We start from the raw sequence: 25365 nt of genomic DNA on the forward strand, positions 1-25365 counted from the left end.
GAGCCAGGTGACTGTGCCTCAGTTTCCTCAGCGGTCATTTTCAGACCCAGCCACCGGCGCCCTGAAGACCAGGCGTCCAAGCCCTGGAGACTCTCCAAGCTCGGCTCCCAGGTGCCTGGCCCATGGGCAGACCGCCCTCGGAGTCGGGGTTCCCACCTCCGCTCTTTCCAGGGCCGGGTACCTCAGTTCCCAGAGCCGAGCTCCATGGTAAGCCAGGGTGCTGAGCCCCGACATCAGACCCCAGCCCTGCCCTGCCTCGGGATCCAGGAGTGGGTTCAGCCGCCTTTTTCCGCAGGACACGTTACTCAGGCCCAGCCCCTCCTTCCTCAGACGAGCCTCCCCGCCCGCCGACCCAGGGGCCCGGCCCCGTGTCTTTCCTCAGGACCCAGATTCTGGGCCCCCAGCCCTCTTTAACAGTTTAAAGGACCAAATTTCCCCTGGCTTCCAGAGAACCTCACAAGAACCTAACAGTGCTGACGGTGAGGCCGCGAAAGCCCCTCTCACCCAACCTGGCCGCCTCTGAGCGTCTTCACAAGGCCTGGAGGGTGGGGCCAACACCTCCAGGTCACTTGAAGTCCCATTGGTCAATGCAAAAGCCTCTGAGGAGCTCATTGGATGAGCCTGGAGGAACGCCACTTTCTATTGGCCCCGAGAAGCCTATTCCGGGTGGTCTTGGGAGGCACGCATGCGCAAAATGCTCAGTGCCAGGTTAGTGCGCTGGGTGGGGGTGGGGCTGAGGAGGAGTTCACGGGTATTTGTAGTTAGTGGAAAGCAGTGCTGCATGGAGCGGCATGTGACACGCAGTGCAGGGTAGGGAAGCGCGTTCCCAATGACCTCTCATCCTTTCTTCTCCTTGGGGAACCCCGCTTCGGTTTCTTCAGCCACTATCGGAAGTCAAACCCTTGGTCCTCATCCGCTGAAGTTGTCTCCCTGCCCGCATGTCCTCTCCTAGTTCTAACCTGGCCCCGCCCCAGCACGCAGGCGTGGTCACAGCCACCGGAAGTCAAGTGGACCCCCCCTCGCTTTTCGGTTAACGTGGTTCCTGCTCAGCCGGGGCATCGTCCTGTGATCGCAGCCCGGCCCCAGCCCCCTCCATCGGCTTCTGGATGCGGGAGAGCAGAACTCCGGCACCCCGGGATGTGTGCATCAGCAGTAACTGGCATGGCACCCGCGCGGCCGTGGCAGTACTGGGAATAAGATGCGTCATTCAGATTCTTTGTTCATGGGAGAAACTTTTCATATATATGTATAAGCTTACTGGATGTAACATGAAGTAAAGATGCTTTTTGTGTACTTTTAGACTTGTGGTGCTGTTTCTGTGAGTTCGTTGGTACAAATGAATATTTTAACAAGAGAAAATGCCAGAATAATAAAGATAGTAAAGCTCTTAATTTTATGTAAACTATATTAAGAAATTTAAAATGGTTTTAAAGCCTGGTCAGGTGGTGGTGCAGTGGATAGAGCGTCAGACTGGGACGCAGAGGACGCAGGTTTGAAACCTTGAGGTCACCAGTTTGAGAGCAGACTCATCCGGCTTGACAGTGGGGTTGCTGGCTTGAGAATATTATATCCTTTATGAATCCTTCAAAAATGTTGAAAAAAATAATAATCCAAGACAAAAGAGCTGCAATTAGATTATATTGTAGCCTCAATTTGGAATAAAAAAAAAGTGATTTTATTCATTTGAGAGAGGAGAGAGAGAAAGAGAAGGGAAGCACAAGGGGGGAGGAGCAGGAAGCATCAACCCTCATATGTACCTTGACTGGGTAAGCCCAGGGTTTTGAACCCACGACCTCAGCTTTCCAGATCGATGCTTTATCCATTGCGCCACCACAGGCCAGGCTTATTTGGAGTTTTAACATTTGAAACTCTAAGAAAGGTCATGTGATTCGTGGAGGGGATGGGAAATAATGTCAGATGCCCTCACATCCTGGCGATACAGAACATGATGGTTTGGGGTCATTAGGAGGCAGGAAAGGGTGAAGCACCTCACAAAAGAGCAGGAGCAACACCCACAGATTTCAGGGGAGGAGGTTTCTGTGATACGGTGGTAGTGAGCGTGGGTGAGCCTGTCATCAGTGTTTGGCTGGCCTCTTCTGGAAGTTTTGGCAGTTCTTAGAATAACTGAAGGGACTTGACTGGTGCTTTTTAACAAGGAACAGACTTTGGGGGTAGGCAGTCTTAAGCACTCACTGTGGTTTTGATTCTACCTCCAGGACAAAGTTAGAAAAAAGACAGCAAGAAATTCACTTCACATGTTAGGTACCTGATGTCTGGACCCTGTCTTCTCATCATGTAGGGACCTATGGGTCGTCATCCAAGTCCCATCCTCTCTCTTAATATATTAAGAAGTTTTAATTGAGGATAGTTAATATTACTAATGTAATTATAAATATTATTAACATAAATATTAGGGACAACAAATATAAATAGTAAGAGATAGTTCTGATCCCAAAGACCCTGTCTCTAAATACCCAGGGGTGTGAGTTACTCTCCCTTCTTTTCAGGACTCAGGACTCTAATACACACTTCCTTGGATCTCTACCCATATGTGGTTTTCTTAAGGCACCGTGTAACCATAGCCGTGCGGCAGGGTCCCAGATCTTGACCATAACGGCCAATGCAAGGCCAATGGGTTAGGGGGAATTGGAGGCCAGAGAGGATGGTTGGGAGCTGCACAGCCACCTGCTTCCAGTTCTAGAAGCTTCTCTCTGGTCCCACACCCCTTCCCTTCTCTCCGACTAGCACTTTCTCTGCCTCTTCAGTCCTAGCCCCACAGCTGGCTTCTAGCACCTATAGTGAAGGTCCTCTTAAATTGACCCTTGGCCTGTGTGTTTGTTTCCTGGAGCCATGGTGACTAAGTTTCACTGATTGAGAGACTTAAACAAAAGAATTGTACTGTCTCACAGTTCTGGAGATGGGAAATCCAAAATCGAGATGTCAACAGGGTTGGTTCCTTCTAAGGATTGTGAAGTAAGGCTCTGATCCAGGCCCTTCTTCCTGGCTTGTAGACGGCAGCCTTCTCCCTGTGTCTTCACATCATCTTCCTTCTGTGTGTCTGTCTCTGTGTCCAAATTTCCTCTGTATATAGACTCTAGTCATATTGGGTTAGAACCCACCCTAATGACCTTTAACTTGATTACCTCTGTAAAGACCCTGTGTCCAAATAGGGTCTTTCTGAAGTTCTGAGAGTTACGGCTTCAACTTATTAATTTGGTGGGGTGAGGGGGGACACAAGTCCACCCATCACAGCCGGTTAGACTTGGGGTGGAGATGAGCAGTGAGTGCCAAACAGCGCCCCAGGGGCATTTCCATGCCATTTTGTGGTTTCTCCCGTCATTTCCTGCTGGGACCCTGACCAATTCAATAATTAGGATCAAGAGTGGCATCTGAAAACAGACCCACAGAACTGTGTTCTGGGATTAGGTTTTCATCACCTAGGAGAAGAGATAAGCATCTTCATGGGGGAAGGTGGGACACAGGTGAGACAAAGCCAATGGTAATCTCACAATTGCTCAAACTATCTCTGGTGGTAGCAGCAGAAAAGAGGGACAGGTAGAAAGCAAGATACTGTGAGTTGAAGTAGCTGTGGTACTTTGTTACTATGGCAACAGTGACAAATCTGTTGATTGTGGAAACCGTTGGTTTCTTTGGATGATCCTGGAGAGGAAACACAGGGAAGGGGAGCAACTGAAAAGTGAGAATGTCCAAATGGAAATGCAATGGACAACTGGGAAGTTTCCTTAGCAGAGCGTCCCTTGTCCCCTCTAGTTTCAGGGCATATATGGCTGAGGACCAAGCCCAGAGCTGGGTTGCAGAGCTGCAGCACCAGGCAAGTGTTCAACCCTGCCAGGCTGTGCTCAAGTGAAGGCACTGGTGTTCCTCAGACAGGGATGGAGGCCTCGGGCAGGCAGAGGCGGTTTAAAGTCAGTTGAGGCCCCTTAAAAAAAGAGAGAGGGAAAATAAAAATATATGTTAATCATATTTTTAAATAAATAAAAATATTATGTACTATTAATGTTAAAATTGCACATATGAAACCAAACTTGGTGTTATTAGAAAAAAGTGTAAAGTTGGGGTTTTGCGGGGTCCTTCAGAAGTTGGGGCCCAAGGCGCACACTGGTGTGCCCGCCATTAAATCCACCTCTGCGGGCAGACCAAACCCCTTGCATGTCGTTAGTCCCTCACTTCCATCTGGGGGAATAAGCCTTCCCTGTATTAAAGCCTGCGGGTGATGCACCCGGGGCAGTACTCTCTCAAGGCAATCAGTAATTGTCCTCTGAATCTATAACAAGAGTGAATTTCCAACACAGTCCAGAGAAACACAGGGTCTACCTGGGACGAGCATGGCACACCCCAAAGGCCTTAGAGGACCTCACCGATATTCACTGGCAGGAGTCCTGGAGCATGTGTATGAATAAATTCTGTACCAGTTATCCATTCATTGCCTCTGAGCTTCAGATCTACTACTTCATTGCCCTGCTGATTTTGCAGGCATTTTTCATCCTCCTCCTGCCACCATGCTAGGCTTTGCCACTAGAGGGTGCTAGAGGGACACTGCAGGAAGAAAGGCTTCATTTCTAGACAGAGGGGAAGTTGCTCCCTACATGTCTTATTTTTTAGAGTTCTCTTTAAACTTTTAGTAACCAGTCTCACGTTAACTCTAATCCCCTGTTACTAGTTAATAATTTCTCATATTAAACCTTTCCTGTTAAAATTAGTGTGTGGTTTCTGACTCTTTCCTGATCTTGACTGATAACAGATTCTAAGAGTGTGAGACCAAAGAGGACCAAGATTAAGGTTTTTTTTTTAATTTAGTGAGAGGAAGGGAGGCAGAGAGACAGAATCCTGCATGCACCCTGACCAAAATCCACCCGACAAACCCACTAAGGGGCTATGCTGTGCCCATCTGGCGCCTAATGTGGAGGCCATGGAGCCATCCTCAGTGCCGGGGGCCAAGTCACTCCAATTGAGCCATGGCTGCAGAAGGGGAAGAGAAAAAGAAAGAGAAAGAGAGAGAGAGAGAGAGAGAGAGAGAGAGAGAGAGAGAGAGAGAGAAAGAGAAGTGATGGAGAAGATGGGCACTTCTCCTGTGTGCCCTGACCAGGAATCAAACCTGGGACATCCACACACCCGGCCAACGGTCTACCACTGAGCCAACCAGCCAGGGTGACCAAGAGTAAGGCTTGATGGACCTGAATCTTTTCATATGGGATATAGGATTTAAGGCTGACTCAAGCATCTGGGACTATCATTACTAGTTTCTTTGGTTAGTCACTTAACATCTGGACTTAATACTAGAGCTTCTCTGGCATGTTGTAGATAAATCGAGTCCCAAGTTTGGGGACATGGGAAATCTGGCATGAGTGTCATGTGCAGCCTCCTCAGCCTCTTCCTTACTACATCCCCTGGGAAGGCATTAAAAAATACACAGAGGAACAGAGGAACACAGGCCTGGGTTGTGGATATCAGGTCAGAGAAGACAAGGAAGAAGACAGACTGTGATTAATTATCTGGGATGGAGCTCACTCCAATGAATCCTTAAAACCCCAAGAAATTAAACTTGCTCCCCAGATTAGAAGAAATTTGTCAGAAAAATAACTGGAACACACAGTATATCAATTGCCATGAGACAAGATCAAGACAACTATTTTTTGTTTCATTTTATTTTCCAGTTACAATTTACATTTGAATATTTTGTACTAGTTTTAGGTATACCACATAGTGGTTAGACAATCACATACTTTACAAAGTGGTCCCCCATATTTCCAGTACCCACTTGGTACCATACATAGTTATTGCAATATTATTGAGTATATTCCCTATGCTGTACAAACCTGTGACTATTTTGTGACGACCAATTTGTACTGAGTCTGTTTCTATTTTGTTTATTTTGCTTTTTTCCCCCCCTTTTTCCTGAAGCTGGAAACGAGGAGGCAGTCAGACAGACTCCTGCATGCGCTCGACTGGGATCCACCGGCATGCCCACCAGGGAGCGATGCTCTGCCCATCTGGGGCGTCACTCTGTTGCAACCAGAGTCATTCTAGCGCCTGAGGCAGAGGCCATGGAGCCATCCTCAGCGCCCGGGCCAACTTTGCTCCAATGGAGCCTCGGCTGCGGGAGGGGAAGAGGGAGACAGACAGGAAGGAGAGGGGGAGGGGTGGAGAAGCAGATGGGCACTTCTCCTGTGTGCCCAGGCCGGAAATCAAACCTGGGATTCCTGCACACCAGGCTGACGCGCTACCACTGAGCCAACCGGCCAGGGCTATTTTGCTTTTTATATTCCACATATAAGTGAAATCACTTGGTATTTGTCCTTCTCAGTCTAACTTATTTCATTTAGCATAATACTTTCTGGGTTTATTCATGCTGTTGCAAATAGTAAAATGTCATTCTTTTTATGGCCAAGTAATATTCCATTGTATATATGGACCACCACTTTTTTATCCACTCATCTACTGATGAGAACTTCGGTTGCTTCTATTTTTTGGCTATTGTAAATAATGCTTCATGAACATAGGGGTGCATATATTATTTGAATTAGTGTTTTGGATTTTTAAAAAATATTATATATACCAAGAAGTAGAATTGCTGGGTCATAGGCAGTTTTATTTTTTAATTTTTGAAAACCCTCTGTACTGTTTTCCACAGTGGCTGCACCAATCTACATTCTTACCAACCATGCATGAGGATTCCCTTTTTTCCACATACTTGTCCACACTTCTTGTTTGTTGATTTATTGATGAAAGCCATTATGACAAGTATGAAGTGATATCTCATTGTGATTTAAATTTGCATTTCTCTGGTGATTAGTGATTTGAGCATCTTTTCATGTCTATTGGCTATCTGTATGTCCTCTTTGGAGAAGTGCCTATTCAGGTCTTCTGACCATATTTTTATTGGTCAGCATTTTTTGGTATTGAGGTGTATGAGTTCTTTATAGATTTTGAATATTAACTCCTTATCAGCTGTATTGATTGTGAATATCATCTTCCATTTAATAGGTTGTCTTTTTGTTTTGTTGATGGTTTCCTATGCTGTGCAAAAATTTTTTAGTTTGATGTAGTTCTATTTGTTTATCTTCTCTTTTATTTCCTTTGCCTGAGGAGCTATGTCAGAAAACATATACTAGCTTGACCAAGCAGCGGTGCAGTGGATAGAGCGTCGAACTGGGTTGTGGAGGACCCAGGTTCGAGACCCCAAGGTCACCAGCTTGAGCAGGGGCTCATCTGGTTTCAGCAAAAGCTCACCAGCTTGGACCCAAGGTTGCTGGCTCGAGCAAGGGGTTACTCAGTCTGCTGAAGGCCTGCGGTCAAGGCACATATGAGAAAGCAATCAATGAACAACTAAGGTGTCGCAATGAAAAACTAATGATTGATGCTTCTCATCTCTCTGTTCCTGTCTGTGTGTCCCTATCTATCCCTCTCTCTCTTTCTCTGTCTCTGTAAAAAATAAAAAAGAAAAAAGAAAGGCATATACTTAAGAGAAATGCCAGAGATTTTACTGTCTATGATTTCTTTTAGGAGTTTTATGGTTTCAAATCTTACATTTAAGTGTTTAATCCATTTTGAATTTATTCTTGTATATGGTGTAAGAAGGTGATCTAGTTTTTTTTTTAAAGTATATGTTTAATTTCCCAACAGCACTTATTGAATAGATTATCTTTTACTCATTGTATGTTTCTGCCACATTTGTCATAGATCAGTGATTATCAACCTTTTTCATCTCATGGCACCCATAAACTAATTAATAATATTCTGCAACAACCAAAAATATGTTGTTGTCAATCTAACAAAAAAATCACCCCAGGCCACTGAGCCAGTGGAAAAATGTTCCAGTGGGACAAATGGAGCCACTGAAGTGGAGGCTGTGGAGCTCCAGCACCCCTTCCTGGTGCAAAGTCACCCCACTTCGGCCTCTCCTACTCCTCCTTAAGTCCTCCCTGGGATTCACCATTTACAGAGACTTGGCCTCCAAAGAGGCAAAGAGAAAATCTGACTTCTTATTCTCACACCAGAGCTGTCTGTACCCAACAAACATAGGTGTTTCTGCTGCTTAGAGAAACCACCCCATACCCTCAACTGCAGTCCACACTATCTGGCTCTTCTGGGACCTGCCCCATCAACTTGCCACTCCTGTTTCTGAGGAGTGTCTCTATAGGGCTGAGAAAATATTAGGAGATATCACAGAACACAACTTCGTTCACTACTTGTTGGTTCTGAAGGTAGAAAATTACTTTCAAATTGGATGGATACTATAATGCAAGCTGACCAAAAGTTACTTATGTGCTATATAACTTTAAAATGAGAGATTTCTGTAAAGGAACATTAACTTCTGTTACATAATACACACAAGGTTATATGAAGAGAAGCTAGTATGGAAGGAAAGGTTTTCAGTGTTCATTAAAATAATTACATCTCTACCTTTTCTAAGTGAAAAGAACATGGGTGTGAATATTTGTAAGACGAAAGTACAGAGGCCTGAATTGAACAACATTCTTGAAGTTCTGAACTCAAGAAAGCGTTAATTATAATGATAAGGACAGTCTCTGAAGGGGTGGATGAAGGCCTGGCTGGCCCTGCATCTTCCAGCTGCCTGGATGCCTCCGCACCCATCTCTTGCTAAGTCCCACGTTCCATCCTGACCCAGGATTCCTCCTTCCATTCCCTGATCTATCACCAACAGCTTCCCGTGGAAAATCCACCTGGTTCTGGCTCAGAAGAACCTCTGATGGCCTCTGTCAGGGCCATGGTTTCCTCATCTCTATAATGGGCACAGTTGTCCTGCCGGCAGAGCTTTCAGCCATCTTACTCTCTCTAGAACGATCTGATCCTAAGGTCTAAGGACAGAGGCAGGCAGAATTCAGATTCCAGATTCCCATCACTGGGTTGGGATCTCACTCTGTTCCCTAGATAAAGTAAGGAGCAGTGTTACTGTTATCCTGCTGCCCCTAGCCCATCCTGTCCCCTGCTGTTCCCCTGTGCTTTCTCCTCACTCCCCCCCGCCCCCGCCTCCCACCCCCTTGTCTTCTATTGCCCCACTCAGGGCCCTCAGCCTGGCCCTCCTCCTGCTCCCACACCTCACCCAGCCAGGCTCCCATCTCTCCCCAGTGGGACCCCTCTTCATTGAAGTCCTCAATGCCTGCAGCCTTCACAGGTTCCCTGGGGTCCCCTTTCCCCCTCCTCCCATCTGCCCTGTCTGCCTGGCCTCCTTCTCTGCTCTTCACTCTCCCATTGCCCCAGGTCCCCTGCCCCCACTACTCTCCTGCCCAGACAACCACCTCCCCCATCTGCTCTCCTTTGGGCTGTCCCTGGCGCCTAGTGTCCCACCACTGGGCCACCGAACCTCTCTAAGTTTCGTGCGTGGGGCGCCTCAGTGTCCACAGGAGACAGTGACTGGGGGCCCATTGGCAGAGCAAAGGCTGCCAGGGCAGGGGGCGCTGTGGCAGCAGGAACCGTGAAGCCCTGCTGTGAGGAATTGGAGGGTAAAAGCTTGCAGGGATGGAGAAGGAAGGTGGCTACCGGGGTCTTTTATTGTTTTTTTTTTTTTGCATTTTTCTGAGGCTGGAAACAGGGAGAGACAGTCAGACAGACTCCCGCATGCGCCCAACCGGATCCACCCGGCACGCCCACCATGGGGCGATGCTCTGCCCATCCTGGGCGTCGCCATGTTGCGACCAGAGCCACTCTAGCACCTGAGGCAGAGGCCACAGAGCCATCCCCAGCGCCCCGGCCATCTTTGCTCCAATGGAGCCTTGGCTGCAGGAGGGGAGGAGAGAGACAGAGAGGAAGGTGCAGCGGAGGGGTGGAGAAGCAAATGGACGCTTCTCCTGTGTGCCCTGGCCGGGAATCGAACCTGGGTCCTCCGCAGGCTAGGCCGACGCTCTACCGCTGAGCCAACCGGCCAGGGCAGCTACCGGGGTCTTTTAGGGACAGTGTTACCAGGCTTTCCCTACATAACTTTGGCCCCAGAAGTCTTTGACGGGGTTTTCCGAGGTCACACGTAAGCTACCCTAAAGCACTGTGCTGCCCCATGGTGCTGCCAGGAGCCGGTCAGCCCTTTAGATCCCTACTCTCCCTGCCTGCCCACACTGGTGCTGGAGGTCGGGTGCTTTTCTCAACTGCCTTATACACTCTCCCTTTCTGAGCTGACAGGCTCAATTGCTTCCACAGGGCACCAAGCTTGGCACCTGCACTGCTTGAGGGCTAGAGGGGTGTCACTGCCCTGGCTGTTCCTCCTTTGTGCCCTTTAACACAGAAGGCTGATCATCTCTCTCCTCTCTCCTCAAACGACTGGACTTGGTGGTTTCTAACCAGTGGTGAGATTCAAGTAGTTTAACAACTGGTTCTCTGCCTTACGACTGTTTTAAGTATAAAAAAAATATACTGAAAGGTAGTTTATTATTTAATGCATTTAATGCTTAAATAAGAACAATAAAAGAGGTACATAAACTAGATTATACTATGAGTTTCAAAATATTAATAAAAATATTAAATAATACCTGACAAAAATAATAAAACTGTTATTTAAGATATTTCCATATTACTTCTTGACTGGCATCCTCACTTGTGATTATTTTTACCTATGGACGGAATGAACATTACTACGATTACTTAGAATACGCTTTTTTGCAGGTGAATGTTAAAAAAGAATAAGGCCTGACCTGTGGTGGTGCAGTGGATAAAGCATTGACCTGGACTGCTGAGGTCGCCGGTTCAAAACCCTGGGCTTGCCTGGTCAAGGCACATATGGGAGTTGATGCTTCCTGCTTCTCCCCCTTCTCTCTCTCTCTCTCTATCTCTCTCTCCTTTCTCTAAAATGAATAAATAAATAAAAGAAATAAAAAAAAGTAAGGAATGTAAATTAGTGATTTCCACACTGGGCGGCTGCCCAGGTGCCTGCCTTAGAGATAACCCTGATTACAATGGCCATTTTAACAACCGGTTTGCCAAACCCACCAAAGAGTTAGATATTGGTTCTGCCAAACTGGTACAAACTGGCGGAATACCCCCAGTTTCTAATATGCCTGCAATCATAAAATTTGAGTTTGTATGAGGACAGGACCTTTCTTCACCTCTCGCACCAGAATCAGTGAATGAGCTCAAATAAAATGTTCATGGGTCCCCAGCCACACTCTCAGCCCGTGAGTCTGTTGGCTTGTTCCAGGACCTCGAGGAGGTAGGTCTAGAGACCAAACGTGAGGTGCCCAAATGCTGTTAACACCACGAATCTCCTCTGAAAGCCCAACCCTGAGCTGCTGGTGCCAGGGAAGGTAGACGTGGACCAGAAGCAGTGGGAAACACAGCCGTGGCCATCTGAGGGCGGAGAGCCTAATCCCCTGTCTCCCCACTCGACCCCCGATCTCACACAATACACTCAGGGGTTTGAGGTCACCTCCTGGGCAAGAGACAGCTGCCCCTCAGGAGGACCCTTTTGCTGTCTGGATGGGGTCTGGGTGGCCTACTATCCTGGGTGTTCAGGGCTGTGGGTATTTGGGGGACACTGGACTTTTGGTGTTAAAACCAGCACAGTCCCCAGACACATGTGCATGAATCGGCCACTGCAGGTCACTTAGGGAGCTCTGGGGACAGGCTCCACTCTTCAGTTCCAGGGCTTCTCTCCCTGACTCCACCTCTAAGGAGTCAGCGTCCAGCTGACTATGCTCAGGATGCACAGCTGCTCTCTGGCTTCCTGGGTGTGCATAGGAACCCTTTCCTTCTCCAGGAAAATGGGACCACAGGTCCCGTTCATTATGGAAGCACCTGAGCCTCAGGGAGAACACTTGGGGGAGGGTTTGGTACTCTCCTCTCTCCCTCAGAGAGGGCTGGCAGGAACTGCAAGTTCATCACCAGTGACCACATGGTCAAGAAAAGGCTCCCAGGCCATGGTCAGACATGGGCTGTGAGTTACCTCGGGCAGCACTTGGTTGTCCACATGTGGGAATGACTGGAACACATCAGAGTTGGCCTGTCCAGGAAACTAGAGTGTGTGGTCCCGGGCCCAGAATGTCCCAGCTCCAGCCCAGCCTCCTGTTCATGTGAGGAGCCCAGGCAGCGAAAGATGATGAAACTCCACCTGTCTGCTCATTACTTTCTCCACCAGAATGTCTCTCCTTCTTAACTGACTTCTAGGAGCCTCCAGTGGGTAACAGACCAACTTGCAGTAAAGAGGGCTCTGCCGGATTAGTTAAGTCCCAAGGTCCAGAATGACTGTGCTGTGTTGTGGTTTTTACAGGCTCACAGTCAGAATTGTGTACACCCACTCTAAAATGCATTCACATACACAGTTATACAACCACTTATATTCCCAAGGACAGCCACACATGCTTATGCTCCCACAGACACACTCATAGAAATACATTTATACCCACAGGCACAGGTCGTTGCAATATGAACAAATCACACAAATGTGTAAGGACATTTAAAGTCAGAAAAGTGTACATATCACCCAAACACACACAGCTTAGCACTCTGACACCGCTGATCTACCCACAGATTCTGTGTTTCTCCATTACCTCATATATGGTACCTGACCTCCTTCTCTTCCTATGGGCCCCATCCTGGCCTTCAGGCCCTCCAGGAGCCCTTGGCAGGAAAGATAGTGACAGGTTATTCAAGACAGACATTCCGATAGGATGGAGCCAGGGTGCTACCACATCTCTAGTGGCATAACCCTCAGTCTCATTGCAGCGCATGGGTGAAACCTACAGACCTCCTGACCACTCGGGATACAATTAAAGAATTTTTTTAAAAAAGCATTATTTATTGATTTCAGAGAGAGGAAAGAGAAAGAAACATAGAGGAGTGGGAAGCTTCAACTCATAGATAGCTTCTCACTGTGCCTTGACCAGGCAAACCTGGGCTTTTGAAATGGCAAACTTGATATTCCAGGTTGACACTTGATCCATTGCACCACCACAGGTCATGCACTTTTTTTTCAATTTTTATTTATTGATTTTAGTGAGAAAGGAAGAGAGAGAGAGAGAGAGAGAGACAGGAACATTGATCTGTTCCTGTATGTGCCCTGACTGGGGATTGAACCGGCAACCTCTGCACTTTGGGAGGGTACTCTAACTAACTGAGCTATCTGGTCAGGGCTAAGAATTTAAAAATATTCTTGCAGCCTATATTTAGAAAGTCACTATCCTAAAGATTTCCAAACAGTCCCAAACCCAATTCTGTAGATTATGATATATGAGAAGTGGAAAATATGGTGCTTAAGGAAGTAAAAAGTGGCTAATTACAGTATATCTGGCATGAAAGAAATGTATTAGGTTTTTAGCTATAATATAATAAGTTTGGATGAAATTTTTACTATGATTACAACTATGCTAAAATAACAAACTGTAGAGATATTAGTGAAAAATATACAGGAAAGAAAATGCTAGAGGTGAGAGGAAAATGACATGGGAAGTTCTCTTTTCCAATACTCTTTTAAAATGGGAAAATAAAAATTAAGTTACAGTCACACAGGTATATCAAAATCTACATAGCCACAGAGAATAAATAATTTACTCAAAGTTTTAACACCTTTTTGAAAGCAGAATGAGTTAGGTTTACTGAGATCAACCTTGAGGACACACTCGTTTATTCATCATTTCCGAAAATTCCAACTTTAAATATTATGTTTCAGTTTACTAATAAAAAAACCCACCCATTTGCTGAGGACCTGCTATATGCACAGCATTCGGGATGCAGAGAGAAATGACATTCGTTATACTTCTTGGAGGAGATGCTGCCTGAAGTGAGGGGTGGAGGAGACGTAAAGAAGGAAATGCTGATTCCAGGAGTGATCAGGAGGGAAACGAGTGGGCAGAGGGCCAAATGAAGTAAGTGAGAGGAAGAATGGTGGGGAGTTGAGAGTGACCCCATTGTTTTCAAAAGTGGGACTTGATGGATCATGGGGAAATTGAAAAGGGGATGTAACATGGGTGGGTTTCCAGGATTGGGCTGGGATGAAAGGGGTTCCCTTTAGGACCCAGGGGTTTGGAGTCCCAAAGAAGATGTTGCACCACGGAGATAACAGCATAGGGAATCTTCATTGTAAGGACAGTGGAGGAAGCTTGTGAGTGTATAGGAAATAATGTGCACAGTGAGGAAATAACCAATAAGTTAGCTCTGGGAAAGAGCACTATGAAAAGGGTTGGCAGAAAGACTGGAACCCATGAAGATGGAAAGGAGCTGCTCAGAGGTAGAACAGCGAGACAAAAGCCAAAGGAAGGTCAAGCTAATATGTGAAGGAGCCTTGAAGGTGAGCCAGTGGCCAGACCTGAATCTTAGAAAGGGACCCTGTAGACAGCAACGATGCCTGTGGGCTTCTACTTGCAGGAGTTGTTCAGAGGGCCGGGCAAGCATTGAAGAGGGGAATCCCAGCTCACAGAAACTAAGCATCTATAAAAACTTTGAGTCCGGGGTGATCCCCACAGATGATTTTCTCATTATTGTAAAGAAATTATTAGAATTTTATTGAGTTATCACTCAAGGTATCATGGTTTTATGAAGTGGTTTGACTAGAGGCTAATTGGCAAGTAATCAATATTTACGGTTCATCTATGCTTCTATGTAAAGGATTAGAAGTGGTCACTCGTCTGGTCTAAACTGAGTTAGCTCTTCTATGACAAAAAGTTTCCCTAGTCTTCCTTTTGTTTCCCTAGTCTCCCAAGTTTATTAATCAATTTTAAATCTTGGGTTAAAAATATTAAATACAGACCTGTGGTGGCGCAGTGGATAAAGCGTCAACCTGGAATGCTGAGGTCGCCGGTTTGAAACCCTGGGCTTGTCTGGTCAAGGCACATATGGGAGTTGATGCTTCCTGCTCCTCTTCCCCCCCTTTTTTCCTCTCTCTCTAAAATAAATAAATAAACAAACAAACAAACAAAATCTAAAATAACCCCCCAAACATAAGAATTTGTTTTGAGAGAGAGAGAGAGAGTGGCAGAGACAGACAGGAAGGGAGAAAGAGAAAGGGGTGGTGGAGAAAGAGATGAGAAGCATCAACTTGTAGTTGCATCACTTTTAGTTGTTCATTGATTGCTTCTCTTAAAAAATTTTTTTTTTTTTAATTTTAGTGAGAAGAGAGGAGGCGGAGAGACAGACTCCCACATGCAACCCAACTGGGATTTACACAGCAAGCCCACTAGGGGTGATGCTCTGCCCATCTGGAGCTGTTGCTCCACTGCTCAGCAATGGAGCCAATTTTTTTAGGACCTGACACAGAGGCCATGGAGCTATCCTCAGTGCCCGAGGCCAACTCCCTCAAACCAATCAAGCCATGGCTGCAGGTGAAAAAGTTCAGAGAGAGAGAGAGAGAGAGAGAGAGAGAGAGAAAGAGAGAGAGAAGGGGGAGGGGTGGAGAAACAGATGCTTGCTTCTCATGTGTGGCCTGGCCAGGAATTAAGCCTGGGACATCCACATCCCAGCCAACACTCTACCACTGAGCCAACCGGCCAGGGCCCATTGATTGTTTCTCATACAAGCCTTAACCAGGGGGCTTAAGCTGAGCCAGCAACCTTGTGCTCAAATCTCCAATGCTGGACTCAAACTAGAGACCTTGGGCTCAAGCCAGTCACCTTTGGGCTTCAAGCCAGTGACCTCTGGGCTCAACCTAGCCACTCAGGGATTGGGTTGATGATCCTATGCTCAAGTTACATGAGCCCATGCTCAAGCCGGCAACCTCAGGGTTTTGAACCTGGGATCTCAGCACTCCAGGCTGACTCTCTATTCACTGACAACCAACGGTCAGGCAAAATTAAGAAATTTTTTTTTAAATGTTTTTTTTAAAGTTTTTGTTTTTAATTTTATTTATTCATTTTAGAGAGGAGAGAGAAAGGGAGAGAGACAGAGAGGGAGAGAGAGAGAGGAGAGAGAGAGAGACAGAGAGAGAAGGTGGGGAGGAGCTGGAAGCATCAACTTCCGTATGTGCCTTGACCAGGCAAGCCCAGGGTTTTGAACTGGCGACCTCAGCATTTCCAGGTCGACGCTTTATTCACTGCGCCACCACAGGTCAGGCAAAATTAAGAAATTTTAAAATTGGTTTTATGATTTTAGTTTGGGCCTTATGACTTAACATTAAAGGGAAATATATGATAATTAGCAACTACCTGTTTTGTGGTTTCTGGGTTAAAATGTAAGCAATTGAAAAAAGTCTTGTCTTGACTCATTCAGAAGAAATCACATGTCAAAGATTTTCTACATTAAATCTGAAGAAGGTTAATGCTAATTTCTCAAAAATCTGTAAACTGTGCTGTACAGAGGCTGTGGAATCACCAGATAGAAGAAAGAAAAAATAACAAGGATAGCAAGATGTTTGAATCTTTTAAAATTTGTTTAGTTGTTCTCATACTGATAATCAGGTAGGTTGTGGAAAACCTCAGGCAAGGACCTTCTGAACTGGCACTTGAAGGACTGAAACTCAGAATGGGCTTCAGACAGAATCAATTTTCTTTACAAAAAAATGCCATTTATTTATTATAAAATATATAAGGACAAAGTTATTTTTCTCTAACCAGATAACCCAAAAATGATTGGGCCAGCACTGCATACCCTGAGATTTTGCTTTTTGGTTCTGTGAATGGTTTTAGCAAATATATATATACTAGCTGTACCCGGCCATGCGTTGCTGTGGCTCAGTCTGGTTAAATGGAAAAGAAAGAAAAGAGAAAGTGCACATTTCTAATATGTTTAATTTCACAATGCTGGTGGGTATACAATATTTTTTGTTGTTCCATTGTCTGTGCAGATATAGAGATTGTCTGGTTTGCTGACTCTAGAACACGCAACATATAATTGTCCATGTGAGAAGCAATCCGTGTGTAGATCTAAAAGGCACAATTCTAAAGATGGGCCCTGAGCTTTGTTGATGGTGATTGCAAACGCCAATCAAATTGGGAATTGCAATCTGTTAAATTGAAATGGCATATCCGTTGGAATCATAGTAATGTGAGGAATGAGGACATCTTCACCTTTGAAAGGTCCTGTCAAGATTGTTGATTCTATGACATTGCTCATTAATTTTTTTACTGCAAGCCGCGTGCCGTTGCAAAGCTTTGGCTGGTTGATACTTTGCAACATGATAATTGGCATGCCAATTTTCAATTGCAGTACATGTGGTGGCATCCCTGGCAGATCGAGTGAATTAAAAAATTATGTTGGGTAATTAACCGCTTCATCTGCTTCCACAACAGTGTTAACGGACTTGTATGTGACTACCTCTCTTTGAATTTTAGACCGAATAATATTGTTAATAATTAGTAGATGTCTTTGTTCTTGGCCGCAAGAATAGCTCATTCACTCAGCCAGTCATGATTCTTTTTTTTTTTTTTTTGTATTTTTCTGAAGTTGGAAACGGGGAGGCAGTCAGACTCCCGCATGCGCCCAACTGGGATCCACCCGGCATGCCCACCAGGGGGCGATGCTCTGCCCATCTGGGGTGTTGCTCTGTTGCAACCAGAGACATTCTAGCGCCTGAGGCAGATGCCATAGAGCCACTCCCCGCACCCGGGCCAACTTTGCTCCAATGGAACCCTGTCTGTGGGAGGGGAAGAGAGAGACAGAGAGGAAGGAGAGGGGGAGGGGCGGAGAAGCAGATGGGTGCTTCTCCTGTGTGCCCTGGCTGGGAATTGAACCCGGAACTCCTGCATGCCAGGCCAACGCTCTACCACTGAGCCAACCAGCCAGGGCCCAATCATGATTCTTATAATTGGTTTGAATATTGGGAAATACTTTTTCAACCAATTCTTCTTCTGACGTCACTAACTTGCAGAAGTGATGAGGCAATAAAATTTGTCCTGAGGTCAGATCAACCAGCACCTTTCTGTTCCCAATTTCCAGCAATTGATGTGAGAATATCTCAGCTGGTCGATTGTTTTGCAGCTGAACACACATATTTGTAGTTAATTTTAACGTCTTTATGTGTCACCACAAAGTAGAGTATTTCAGGCAAGCATTTATTTTATCCACTGGTGTCAATCAAGGAATCACAGGTAATGTTTACCTGAAATCTCCTGCAAGCAATATTAATGCGTTCCTAAATGGTCTGATGTTTCCACGCAAATCTTGCAATGACCTATCAAGAGCTTTGAGCGATTTTTTGTGTGCCATTGTGCATTCATCCCAAATAATATGTTTGCATTTCTGCAATACTTTTCCCATGCCTGATGCTTTGGAAATGTTGCACATGGGAGTTTCAATGAATTGCATGTTCAATGGCAATTTCAAAGTGGAATGAGCAGTTCTTCCACCTGGTAGCAATGTCGCAGCTATTCTGGATGATGCAAGAGCTAAGGCTATGCCATTTGGGATCAAATTGCTGCCAGAATCAATCTAATTAGGAACATTTTACCAGTTCCTCCTGGGGCATCTAAGAAGATTTTTCCAACCCCGTTACTGACAGTTTGCATTATTTGACCGTAAATGCCTTTTTGCTCAGGCGTTAGCTTAGGAATATTTGATTACACATACAACAAAAGATCATCTGTATTGTAATTTTGTTCATGATGCAATTCTACATCGAAGAAAGCAGCAGCAGATTGATTCAGTGATGGCATTCCCAATTGATTGAGAACTTTGTTCGCGATTTCTAAACATAAATCTTCAATCATTATCAACGCTTCATTGTAGATTTCTGCTGTGAAATTCATGTTCATATTTGAATTCTTGTAACGCCGTTGACAATTCTCAATTGCTGGAAAGACATTGGACCGGGCATATTTACCAACAGCATGCGAAGAAAGAAGCATTTTTCTTGATTGGGATGCACGGTGTATAGTCTGCCTATCATAGTTTCTTTGAATATGCCAGGTTGTCTGTCGACTCGCTCTCCTCGTTTGCATTGGTCAAATGATTTTCTACTCGCATTTCATATATAATATGTAGGCACTTCTGAATACAGCAGTGTTTTCGCAAACGCCTCATTTTGACATAACATGATGAAAGCAGTTAACGTTGTAGCTGGTGGATTCAGGGCTATTTGTTGCACATTTGCAGCTGTGAAATAAACACATTGTCCATTTTTTAGATGTACTGCTAAGTGAACAACAGGTGGACTTCGTTCATGTATGGGAAATGAAAGAATTCGCCATACAGTTTCATTTCTACTTATGTATCTTCCAGCCTAATACTGTGCGATTTTATCGCTATGTATGACCACATTCTTATCACTTCTTTCTGGTTGCACGCCAAAAAATGCCATGTCACTGCCTTTATTCACATACTTACAAATGTATTTGATCAATTTAACAAAGTTACAGTATTCCACGTTTATGTACGCTTTGGTTTTTTTTTTTTTTTTTTACAGAGACAGAGAGAGAGAGAGTCAGAGAGAGGGATAGATAGGGACAGACAGACAGGAATGGAGAGAGATGAGAAACATCAATCATCAGTTTTTTGTTGCGACACCTTAGTTATTCATTGATTGCTTTTTCATATGTGCCTTGACCGTGGGCCTTCAGCAGACCAAGTAACCCCTTGCTTGAGCTAGCAACCTTGGGTCCAAGCTGGTGAGCTTTGCTCAAACCAGATGAGCCCACATTCAAGCTGACGATCTCAGGATCTCAAACCTGGGTCTTTTGTATCCCAGTCCAACGCTCTATCCACTGCGCCACCGCCTGGTCAGGCCGCTTTGTATGTTTTTGATAGCAAAGGCGAATATGGAACAACCCACCGGTTATCTACTTTGATGTGACTGTTTCACCTTTGTATGGTTGCTAATTTATTGTCGTCTTCTGCTGATCTTCTGTATAAAGGATATCAATCGTTTCCTGTAACTGTGTTGGATACTAATGCTCGAGGATATTGCTTAGAGCAGTGTTTCCCAACGTGGGGCCCACGCCCCACAGGGGGGCAATTCGACAGTTAAGGGGGGCAATTTGAAAATGGACTCGACACAACTTTAACTCTTTCGCCTCAGGCCATTTAAATGCAATGCTAGATATCGGTGCCAAATTTAACAAAAAATGCAATTTTTAAATAATTGCGGTAAATAATTATTAAGTATAATTTCATTTGACGAGACCAAAATATCAACTGGGTGATTGGCGTCGTCAAGTAAACTTCGTCCTGGGTTCACCGCGGAGCGTGCCGTCTGCCGCGGGGAACCCCAGACATTTTAAAAACTCGCTAAACAACGCAGTTATTCTCACTTAATTAGCCCATCGCAACTTCTGTAGTGTTTCACATCATTCAGTTGGTGTTAATTTGAAATAAGTGTCAGTCAAAACTGTTGTAAAAGCTCATTGATTTAATAAATATACATATATATATTGTGTAGATATAATTGGTATTTTATTTTATTTTTTTTATTTTATTTTTTTTAATTAATTTATTTTTTTAATAAATTTTTATTAATGGTAATGGGATGACATTAATAAATCAGGGTACATATATTCAAAGAAAACATGTCTAGGTTATTTTGTCATCAAATTATGTTGCAAACCCCTCGCCCAAAGTCAGATTGTCCTCCGTCACCCTCTATCTAGTTCTCTGTGCCCCTCCCCCTCCCCCTAACTCTCTCCCTCCCTCCCTCCCATGTCTTCCCTCCCCCCCACCCTTGGTAACCACCACACTCTTGTCCATGTCTCTTAGTCTCATTTTTATGTTCCACCAATGTATGGAATCATGTAGTTCTTGTTTTTTTCTGATTTGCTTATTTCACTCCTTATAATGTTATCAAGATCCCACCATTTTGCTGTAAATGATCTGATGTCATCATTTCTTATGGCTGAGTAGTATTCCATAGTGTATATGTGCCACATCTTCTTTATCCAGTCTTCTATTGAAGGGCTTTTTGGTTGTTTCCATGTCTTGGCCACTGTGAACAGTGCTGCAATGAACATGGGGCTACATGTGTCTTCACATATCAATGTTTCTGAGGTTTTGGGGTATATACCCAGTAGAGGGATTGCTGGGTCATAAGGTAGTTCTATTTGCAGTTTTTTGAGGAACCACCATACTTTCCTCCATAATGGTTGTACTACTTTACAGTCCCACCAACAGTGAATGAGGGTTCCTTTTTCTCCACAGCCTCTCCAACATTTGCTATTACCCGTCTTGTTGATAATAGCTAATCTAACAGGAGTGAAGTGGTATCTCATTGTAGTTTTGATTTGCATTTCTCTAATAACTAATGAAGCTGAGCATCTTTTCATATATCTGTTGGCCATTTGTATCTCTTCCTGGGAGAAGTGTCTGTTCATGTCCTCTTCCCATTTTTTTATTGGATTGTTTGTTTGTTTGTTGTTGAGTTTTATGAGTTCTTTGTAAATTTTGGATATTAGGCCCTTATCTGAACTGTCGTTTGAAAATATCAGTTCCCATATAGTTGGCTGTCTGTTTATTTTGATATCAGTTTCTCTTGCTGAGCAAAAACTTTTAATTCTGATGTAGTCCCATTCATTTATCTTTGCCTTCACTTCTCTTGCCATTGGAGTCAAGTTCATAAAATGTTCTTTAAAACCCAGGTCCATGATTTTAGTACCTATGTCTTCTTCTATGTACTTTATTGTTTCAGGTCTTATATTTAGGTCTTTGATCCATTTTGAATTAATTTTAGTACACGGGGACAGGCTGTAGTCGAGTTTCATTCTTTTGCATGTGGCTTTCCAGTTTTCCCAACACCATTTGTTGAAGAGGCTTTCTTTTCTCCATTGTGTGTTGTTGGCCCCTTTATCAAAGATTATTTGACCATATATATGTGGTTTTATTTCTGGGCTTTCTATTCTGTTCCATTGGTCTGAGTGTCTATTTTTTTGCCAATACCATGCTGTTTTGATTATCGTGGCCCTATAATATAGTTTAAAGTCAGGTATTGTAATGCCCCCAGCTTCATTCTTTTTCCTTAGGATTGTTTTGGCTATTCGGGGTTTTTTATAGTTCCATATAAATCTGATGATTTTTTGTTCCATTTCTTTAAAAAATCTCATAGGGATTTTGATGGGAATTGCATTAAATTTGTATATTGCTTTGGGTAATATGGCCATTTTGATTATATTTATTCTTCCTATCCAAGAACAAGGAATATTTTTCCATCTCATTGTATCTTTTTCGATTTCCCTTAACAATGCTTTGTAATTTTCATTATATAGGTCCTTTACGTTCTTTGTTATGTTTATTCCTAGGTATTTTATTTTTTTTGTTGCAATCGTGAAGGGGATTATTTTTTTGAGTTCGTTTTCTAATATTTCATTGTTGGCATATAGAAAGGCTATGGACTTTTGTATGTTAATTTTGTATCCTGCGACCTTACTGTATTGGTTTATTGTTTCTAATAATCTTTTTGTGGAGTCCTTCGGGTTTTCGATGTATAGGATCATATCATCAGCAAAAAGTGATAGCTTTACTTCTTCTTTTCCGATATGGATGCCTTTTATTTCTTTGTCTTGTCTGATTGCTCTGGCCAGAACTTCTAGCACCACGTTGAATAAGAGTGGAGAGAGTGGACAACCCTGTCTTGTTCCTGATTTAAGGTAGAAAGTCCTCAGTTTTATGCCGTTTAATAGGATGTTGGCTGATGGTTTATCATATATGGACTTTATCATGTTGAGATATTTTCCTTCTATACCCATTTTGTTGAGAGTCTTAAACATAAAATTGTGTTGTATTTTATCAAAAGCCTTTTCTGCATCTATTGATAAGATCATGTGGTTTTTGTTCTTTGTTTTGTTGATATGGTGTATTACGTTAACCGTTTTGCGTATGTTGAACCATCCTTGAGATTCTGGGATGAATCCCACTTGATCATGATGTATTATTTTTTTAATATGTTGTTGTATTCGGTTTGCCTGTATTTTGTTTAGTATTTAACATCTGTATTCATTAGAGATATTGGTCTGTAGTTTTCTTTCTTTGTGCCATCCTTGCCAGGTTTTGGTATGAGGGTTATGTTGGCCTCATAAAATGTGTTTGGAAGTATTGCTTCTTCTTCAATTTTTTGGAAGACTTTGAGTAGAATAGGAACCAAGTCTTCTTTGAATGTTTGATAGAATTCACTAGTATAACCGTCTGGGCCTGGACTTTTATTTTTGGGGAGATTTTTAATAGTTTTTTCTATTTCCTCCCTGCTGATTGGTCTGTTTAGGCTTTCTGCTTCTTCATGACTCAGTCTAGGAAGGTTGTATTGTTCTGGGAATTTATCCATTTCTTCTAGATTGTTGTATTTGGTGGCATATAATTTTTCATAGTATTCTACAATAATTCTTTGTATTTCTATGATGTCTGTGGTGATCTCTCCTCTTTCATTTTGGATTTTATTTATTTGAGTCCTGTGTCTTTTTTCCTTGGTGAGTCTTGCCAAGGGTTTGTCAATTTTGTTGATCTTTTCAAAGAACCAGCTCCTTGTTTTATTGATTTTTTCTATAGTTTTTCTGTCCTCTATTTCATTTATTTCTGCTCTGATTTTTATTATCTCCTTTCTTCGGCTGGTTTTGGGTTGTCTTTGTTCTTCTTTTTCTAGTTCCTTAAGGTGTGAAGTTAAGTGGTTTACTTCGGCTCTCTCTTGTTTGTTCATATAGGCCTGAAGTGATATGAACTTTCCTCTTATTACTGCTTTTGCTGTATCCCAGAGATTCTGATATGTCGTATTTTCATTTTCATTTGTCTGTATATATCTTTTGATTTCTGCGCTTATTTCTTCTTTGACCCATTCGTTTTTTAGAAGTATGTTGTTCAGTTTCCACATTTTTGTGGGTTTTTCCCCCTCTTTTTTGTAGTTGAATTCTAGTTTCAAGGCTTTATGATCAGAAAATATGCTTGGTACAATTTCAATTTTTCTAAATTTGCTGATATTATCTTTGTGGCCCAACATATGGTCAATTCTTGAGAATGTTCCATGTACACTAGAGAAAAATGTATACTCTGTTGCTTTGGGATGAAGTGTCCTGTAGATGTCTATCATATCCAGGTGTTCTAGTATTTCGTTTAAGGCCACTATATCTTTATTGATTCTCTGTTTGGATGACCGATCTAGAGCCGTCAGCGGTGTATTGAGGTCTCCAAGTATGATTGTATTTTTGTTAGTTTTTGTTTTAAGGTCAATAAGTAGCTGTCTTATATATTTTGGTGCTCCTTGGTTTGGTGCATATATATTAAGGATTGTTATGTCTTCTTGATTCAACTTCCCCTTAATCATTATGAAATGACCATTTTTGTCTCTGAGTACTTTTTCTGTCTTGTAGTCAGCATTATTAGATATGAGTATTGCTACACCTGCTTTTTTTTTGGGTGTTGTTTGCTTGGAATATTGTTTTCCAGCCTTTCACTTTGAATTTGTTTTTATCCTTGTTGCTTAGATGTGTTTCTTGTAGGCAGCATATAGTTGGATTTTCTTTTTTAATCCATTCTGCTACTCTGTGTCTTTTTATTGGTAAGTTTAATCCATTTACATTTAGTGTAATTATTGACACTTGTGGGTTCCCTACTGCCATTTTATAAATTGCTTTCTGTTAGTTTTGTATCTAGTTTGATTCTTCTCTTTTGTTTTTCTATCATTTGTTTTTGTTTGTTTGTGTTCCATACTTCTTTCCTCTGTTGCTACCTTTTTTAAGTCAAGTGTTTTTGTGGTGGTTTTTTTAAGGGTGGTTACCATTAAGTAATGAAAAGGGTACCTACCATATTCATTGTAGTACCCTATCTTATAAGTATTTCTGCACTTCATTATCCTTTGCTACTGTTAATCTCCATCCTCTCCCCCCTTTTTTTCCTTTGTTGTCACAGTTTAAGTTTGGTTTTATTGTGTTCTTGGTGGAGCTGTTACTTGTGGTGTTGTTTTCTTTTGTTCTTTGAATCTGGTTGGAAAACCCCCCTTAGTATTTCCTGGAGTGGGGGCTTTCTGTTGATAAATTCTCTCATCTTTTCTGTATTTGTGAATGTTTTTATATCTCCTTCATACTTGAAGGATAGCTTTGATGGGTATAGTATTCTTGGCTGAAAGTTCCTCTCTTTCAGGGCTTTAAATATTGGGGTCCACTCTCTTCTAGCTTGTAGAGTTTCTGCTGAGAAATCTGATGATAATCTAATAGGCCTTCCTTTATATGTTGTACTCTTCTTTTCCGTGGCTGCCTTGAGAATTTTTTCTTTGTCATTGGTTTGTGTCATCTTTACTATGATGTGCCTTGGAGTGGGTTTGTTGGGGTTAAGAAAACTTGGTGTTCTGTTTGCTTCTTGAATTTGAGGCTTTAGTTCCTTCCACAGGCTTGGGAAGTTCTCGTCTATTATTTGTTTGAGTATATTCTCCATTCCATTTTCTTTCTCTTCTCCCTCTGATATACTTATTATTCTTATGTTATTCTTTCTGATGGAGTCAGACAATTCCTGTAGGGCTTTCTCATTTTTTATTATTTTTGAGTCTCTTTCTTCTTCTCTCTGTTGTGCCTC

At 43.2% G+C, this 25365-nt stretch overlaps 1 long non-coding RNA gene across 1 annotated transcript; it reads left to right on the forward strand.

Annotated features, from left to right (window-relative positions):
- Positions 1-583: 583 nt before the first annotated feature.
- LOC136332337 (uncharacterized) lies at positions 584-1299 on the forward strand. The gene is made up of 2 exons (XR_010730628.1): positions 584-708; positions 882-1299. It is a non-coding gene; the product is annotated as an uncharacterized lncRNA (long non-coding RNA).
- Positions 1300-25365: the final 24066 nt, after the last annotated feature.

The sequence above is a fragment of the Saccopteryx bilineata genome, chromosome 3 (genome assembly GCF_036850765.1).
Source record: "Saccopteryx bilineata isolate mSacBil1 chromosome 3, mSacBil1_pri_phased_curated, whole genome shotgun sequence".
Lineage (NCBI taxonomy): Eukaryota > Metazoa > Chordata > Mammalia > Chiroptera > Emballonuridae > Saccopteryx > Saccopteryx bilineata.